Source organism: Teleopsis dalmanni, chromosome 1 (assembly GCF_002237135.1).
Source record: "Teleopsis dalmanni isolate 2A chromosome 1, ASM223713v2, whole genome shotgun sequence".
Taxonomy (NCBI): domain Eukaryota; kingdom Metazoa; phylum Arthropoda; class Insecta; order Diptera; family Diopsidae; genus Teleopsis; species Teleopsis dalmanni.
The window spans coordinates 174,120,798-174,127,075 of record NC_051846.1 but is presented as its reverse complement, the minus strand read 5'-3'; the positions used below and the strand labels follow the sequence as shown (position 1 = coordinate 174,127,075).

General features: G+C 28.5%; 1 long non-coding RNA gene across 2 annotated transcripts; it reads right to left on the bottom strand.

Moving 5' to 3' along the window:
• Positions 1 to 254: 254 nt before the first annotated feature.
• Positions 255 to 4,648, bottom strand: LOC119670242. 2 transcript variants are annotated; one of them, XR_005251698.1, is made up of 3 exons: positions 4,407 to 4,648; positions 3,754 to 4,153; positions 255 to 541 (listed from the first exon to the last, which is right to left on the bottom strand). It is a non-coding gene; the product is annotated as an uncharacterized LOC119670242 (long non-coding RNA). The 2 variants fall into 2 exon arrangements; XR_005251697.1 differs by lacking the exon at positions 4,407 to 4,648 and adding an exon at positions 4,208 to 4,350.
• Positions 4,649 to 6,278: the final 1,630 nt, after the last annotated feature.

Below are 6,278 nucleotides of genomic sequence, written 5' to 3'. Positions count from 1 at the left end.
TTGTTGTTGTGTTTTAAGTTGGGGGGTTATTGCTTTCTTGTTGTGCCCATTTTCTTTGTTCATTTAGTTTTTAATAATGTTTTTTTTTGTTTGTATTTCCTTGTGGTTGTTTTTGTTTTTATATTTTTATTTTGACGTTTGGCGTTTGTTTGGAGTTCGCCTGCTTTAAATTGTTGCTGTGGTTGGTCGATTCTTCCGTTGTGCTATGTTGTGTACTTAAGTACTTTTCTGTTTTTTATAGATTTTCTGTTATGTTGTTGTTTTTGTTGTTATTTTAATTTTTAAATAAATAAAAGTATCTTTGTGTACTTTTTTTAAAGGCTTTTTCGTACTTTGTGATTGCTGTGTAGCTATTGCCGATGTTGTTTTTTTTTGTTGTTGTTGTTGTTACTTTTCGTACTTGTTATACCCCAGGTGAGCTTTGCTATCACGCCTGTCTGTCTTTCTTACTATCTGCCTGCCTGCCTGTTTGTATTTCTATGAGTTTTGCAGTGTTTTTTATTTGAATTCTGGTTCCGTTCCGATTATGAATAATTTTGTACTGTTTGTGATTACAAAAAAAAAGTAAAAAAAAAAAAAAATTTGATATTAGATATACAAATATAAACATATTTATTTATTAACAATTTATTTATATTATTATTTTTTTTTTTTACACACAAAAGTATTAGTAAAGAAGTCATTGAAGTTATGCAAAATGTATTCTGGTTTGTATGTATGTTTGTATGTCATATATTTAAAATTATTCAAAAGGATTAGTTCGGTGCATGAGCTCAGCAAACCATCAAAGGTTTTGCATTACTAAAGAAAAATAAATTCATTAAATAATGTTTAAGTTGGCATTAGTAGGCAGTGGTAAAATTAGCGAAACGATAGAAAATGTAAATTATGTGCTAACACTTCACTGTTCCGCTCCACGCCACTCCACTTCACTCCACTCCACTCCATTCCACTGTTAATTGCTGATTCATACCTTCAAGTCTATTTATTTTTAACATAAAAAAGTCACATTAGCATTTAACAAAATTAATTTCATTCCATTGTGATATATTTTTATACCTGTATAAATTTTAAAAAATTATTTCAGGTTATGGAACTAAGAAAATTAATAATTCTATTCATATCACGCATTTAGGGTATGTCATTGAAACTCTGTTAAATTCGGAAAAATCTTCCTTGGTCAAAGAAACGAAGAAAAAATTGTATTATATGGATGTTTCGATGGACACTATGTGATATTAAATTTTCTTTTTTGATTTTTAATTGGTGTTAGGTTAATTTATTCTTGTATTGAGAAGCTCAAATCTCCCATCTGTTTTTCTCCTAAACATCTGAACCTCTAGCAACAATGGGTTAAAGTTCAAAAATTGAGATTGTAAAGAAAAATTGATTTTTTGGTCAGAGAAACGAAGAACTACACTATACTAAATCCTCTATTTGAAGCACAAATCTGCAATCCGTTTTTCTCCTAAGCATCTGGGTCTCTGGCAATAACCGGTTAAAGTTCAAAAATTGAGATTGTGAAGGAAAATTTATTGTTTGATCAAAGAAACGAAGAAAAAAATTGTATTCAATGGACACTGCGTCAAACTAAATCCAATATTTGTAGCATCTGGGTCTATGGCAATAGCCGGTTAAAATTCAACAAATGACAATTTAAAAAAAAGTCGATTCTGATTAAAAACAAGAATGGGTGTCTCGTTTTTAATAATAACAGACTAAATTCATTGGTTTAAGTTAATTTCGGTTGCTGTGCTCAAATCTGCAAACCGAGTCTCTAGCAAGACAAGACAGAAAAATATTATTATTTTTAAAAAGATAAGAACAAAAACCGCTAACTATTTAAGGCAAAGAACAGGATATCCACGGATCTATCAGAATTCTCACAATAAACAAATTTGAACTTGTGAAATGTAGAGTGCAAACCTGCGCATATTGCCTTCTCAGTTTTGTGACTGTCAAGTAAATGGTTAAGTTCACCATCACACGTATTTTTGTTGTTGATTCTAATAAACTGTTTTTATTGCTACAGGACTTTGGATTTAGGCCAAGTATTTGCTAAAAAATTTATATTTCATACTTCTAAGACTTGATAGGTTCAAGTCCTTTACAGTCAAGACCTTTATAATGAACACATTATATTCTGTATGTGACAGTGACGCATCGATGGGGAATTTGAGGATAACACTTTTCTTGTTTTCTGGAAATACTAATTTACAAACACAAAAATACACTGCCAAAATAAATATTTTATAGGTATTTTTCCCCCTTGACATTTTTTTTGCAAATGCTTAAGCCTGGCAAAATGATACATTTCTTTATGGAAGTTCACGAACTAATATGCTTGAGCAGCATCCCAAATGGAAAAAAATTCCATGTATCAACCGTGTTGGTTTGTTTTGAAACCAAGACTTTCATAATCGGGGTTTTGATTGTTATCGTTGCGGGATCTTTAAAGACTGTAATATGATTGAAATTACAGAAGACATATGTGTACATTTGTTAGGATGTCCATAATGTATAAAAGAGGAAACTCTGTCGCCACTAAGAGCACCCACGATGAGAGTGCCTATGATCCACTATGTTTTCGCCCAGCTCATGCACGGCGGCGAATCAACACTTTAGGAGCCCACTTTCTTGAGGATCTTCATCAATTACAAGACATGCCACTAAATAGCATTTTAAGCTTTGCCAAAGGTTCTAGGCGGTTTTAAACTGTGAGTTATTTTTACATATACATAACACAATGGGCTAATAGACCTAAGTGGCTTCACCAGGAATCGGCGGTATAACCTAATCTAACTTAAGATGACCCAAACTGATTATATTCTTTCCCTCAATCTGGGCTATGCCATCCATATGAAAGCAATTGTATTTATCCAAAATATTGAAAGTGATATTCATTTGTATTATTGTATAAAGAAGTATAAAAAAATCTGAGGCTGATATTATTAAAGTCTTAACTTTACCTGAGTGAAAGTATAATTTTTTTATAATTCTAAATGTTCTGACTACTGATATTTTAATTTTCAGTGGTGGTAGTATCTAAGCACTGAAATAGATACTCATTAGAAAACTATCACAAAATAAGAATAAATTGATCAAACAAATTATAAGAAATAAATAAATAAATCTACTACTTCTTATCTTAATTTATTAGTGACTGTCTAATTGTTTCAATTTTTTTACCTTTCCCACTTCTTAGACCTCTCTCTCAAATGATTTCAAGTGATACCCATTAAAAACCGTCCCTTTGTTGTGTAATCCCTTCCCTTTCTTATTTTATTGATTAATTATTTGGGTTATAACAACAATACGAAAAGAAATATATTTATAGAGCTATGATAATAATTTCTGTTTTTATAATAAAAGCGGGATTGTAATGAACAAAAGGTATGAAAGTACAAGCGGTGTATGAACCGTGAAAAGCACCGAACGGTACTAACTAAACTGAAGATAAAATACAGATGTGTATGAACTATAATTGCCTCCAGAACTAAGTACATTTGATAAGTCCATTACTAATTTAAAAAAATATTTTATATATGATGAATAAAAATTTCTTCACTCTGGGTGATTTATCAAAAAGGGCACATTCACATCAAATTTTACTTGCAAATTGAATGATTTATTAATTAAAAACGATATCCACAATTTTACATTTTCTTTAAATGACTTCCTTATTATAATATATATACATTATCTTATTTCACAATTATTGGGAAATATTATTTAAATATTTGCATAAATTACCTGCAAACTCAACCGAAAAGTAAGAAATGCGGAAAAATAAACATTGAACGACGAAAAATCTGAAAACGAAACAAATTTTAAATTGTCCGTTGACGTTGGTGGCACATGATGAGGTCACAAGAAATTCTAACTACGCGCAGTCGCTTTAAAATAATAATCGCGGCCCGAGTTCCGATCGACCACTTGAGGATTGCTTATTGGTTAAGGCAACGTTTGAACATAAATTAGATAACAAAATCGCGTACAACGTTTATCTTTGAATTTATTAATTTGCACCTGGTCCCGAAGGCGTCATCAGCCGCAACGAACGCATAAAGTTTGAATAGGAAATAAATTTTGCAACTTCTGATTTATTTTATTTAATGCACACTGTACACTTGCCACATTTGCAAATATTACACTATAATAAAAAATACCATCAAATACTTTATTACTTAATAATTACCAAATATACAATTTTTTTGTAATTTTCCTTAATTCACTTATATTTTTCACTCTTGTTGCTCATTTCGCTTTTGTAGCGAATAATTTATTAAGATTTGTTTGTAATTTGTTTTGTTAACACGTTTGCATTTGTAGTGAAAATTTTTTACAAATATATTTAAACACAATTTTTTAAAGTAAATTAATATTTATTTCATTTAATTACTAACCAAATAATGCTAAAAAATAAATATTAATGATCTTGCAAAAAAAACACAACACCACCACTTTCGTGTCACTTTTTCGTCTTCTTCAATTTTGTCTTCTGACAAAAAATTTCTTTCATCATTTAATGTCATTAAAAAGGAAAAAATATAGAAACGCGCTGCATACAAACAATAAGCACAAGCAAGACAACGAATCGACTGAATTCTTCAATTGTCAAATGTGTGTTATTCTGAGAGAATAATTGAATAAGCACAGTGGAACTCATTTCAAACAATTAAAATTAATTAGGCAGCCCATACGGTGACTAAAAACTTTATAGGAAATATTAATATGAAGTAATGAGAAATATTATATTATGTATTACCTGTGAATATTTACCTGTGAGCATGCAAATTATATTAAACTATTAATAATGTGCTTTATAATATATAAAATGTTATATTTTTATTTTATACTGATAACTGTGGAATAAAATTGATTTAATGCAGCATTGCAATGTAAAACGAGTTAACATTGAAAATAATAAATCAGTTTCCTTTTTTAACAATTACCATAATTGACATATATTAACTAACACCTTATTTTTGCAATTGGAATGGTATATAAGAATCTCTAGGTATCTTATATGTACCTAAAATGGGTAAACGTATTTTGCTGCTTTGGATTAAATATCGCACAATTTAAATTGAACATAACTTTGTTATTTCAATATAGAAAGCGCTTCTTTTCTCACCAAATATTTTGAAATAGTTTGTTTTTTTTTTTACAAATTATTTTGAGTTTTAAGTACAACAATTAGTACAGCAAATATTTTTGAAGTCTGACATTTCCGAGTATAATATTATGTTAAAAAAGCATACGTTAATTAAAATATAAATTAAACAAAAATGTTTAATATTGTGCAACTGTTTTAAATAGAGCAAAACATATATATTTGATTTTTAATTGTAATGTTTTAATTATTAAAATGTTTTCATAGGATTTTACGTTTAACAAAATTTTATCATTAATTTGAAGAAGGCTTTCTTTTTTAATCTTATTTCTTGTTTATTTCTGTGTCTTGTTTTGATTGCATTGAAAGCAACAACAATTGACAGCTGAAATCACACACATAACAGCTAATATTACAAACAAAACTCTCATATGAATCCAATATAAGCAATATTGTTTAAATGAAGTTTTAATACTACAAAAATCAATTTTAAAATACAATAAAAAACTTTTAGGGCTGATGTAAATAGAATAATAGTTAAGCTCTCATTGATTTATTAATATTATTAAAAAATATGAAAAAATTATTTGTTTTCAGAAACTTAGTTCGTAACATTAGTACCTTTTTATTACATTAAAAGCTATTTTTGTTATACTTTTATATTTTTGAATTATTTAAAAAAATAATTTTTATAATATTTTCATTGATTATTATGAATGAAAATTCATTATTCATTATTGTTAGTTTGCTAAACTCATGTTAAAGTTACTATCGAAGTATTAAATAGAAACGTCATAAATAAATGTTTTGAGTAAAAGCCATAGAGCAAAGTTTTACTTTATAATAAAAAAAATTGTGTATAGTGACTAGATTCATTCTAAAAGTACTTTACATACATTTTAATGTATCTTCGACATTTCGAATTCAAGTTGCACTATGTTATGTTTTTTTTTCAGAAATCAATTCGGGAAATTTGATTTCGTAAATTTATTACAAACATTTTATTTATTTAGGACGTGTGCGAGTTAGGCTAAGTTGCATTCTAAATAAGGGAAATTCTAAGTTGTGCCGATAATGTAGTGATGTGTCGATACGTGTTGATAAATGGCTAAATGTGTGCAGTGCAAAAATCCCAAAAAAATTCCCATTTGGTTTAGCATCA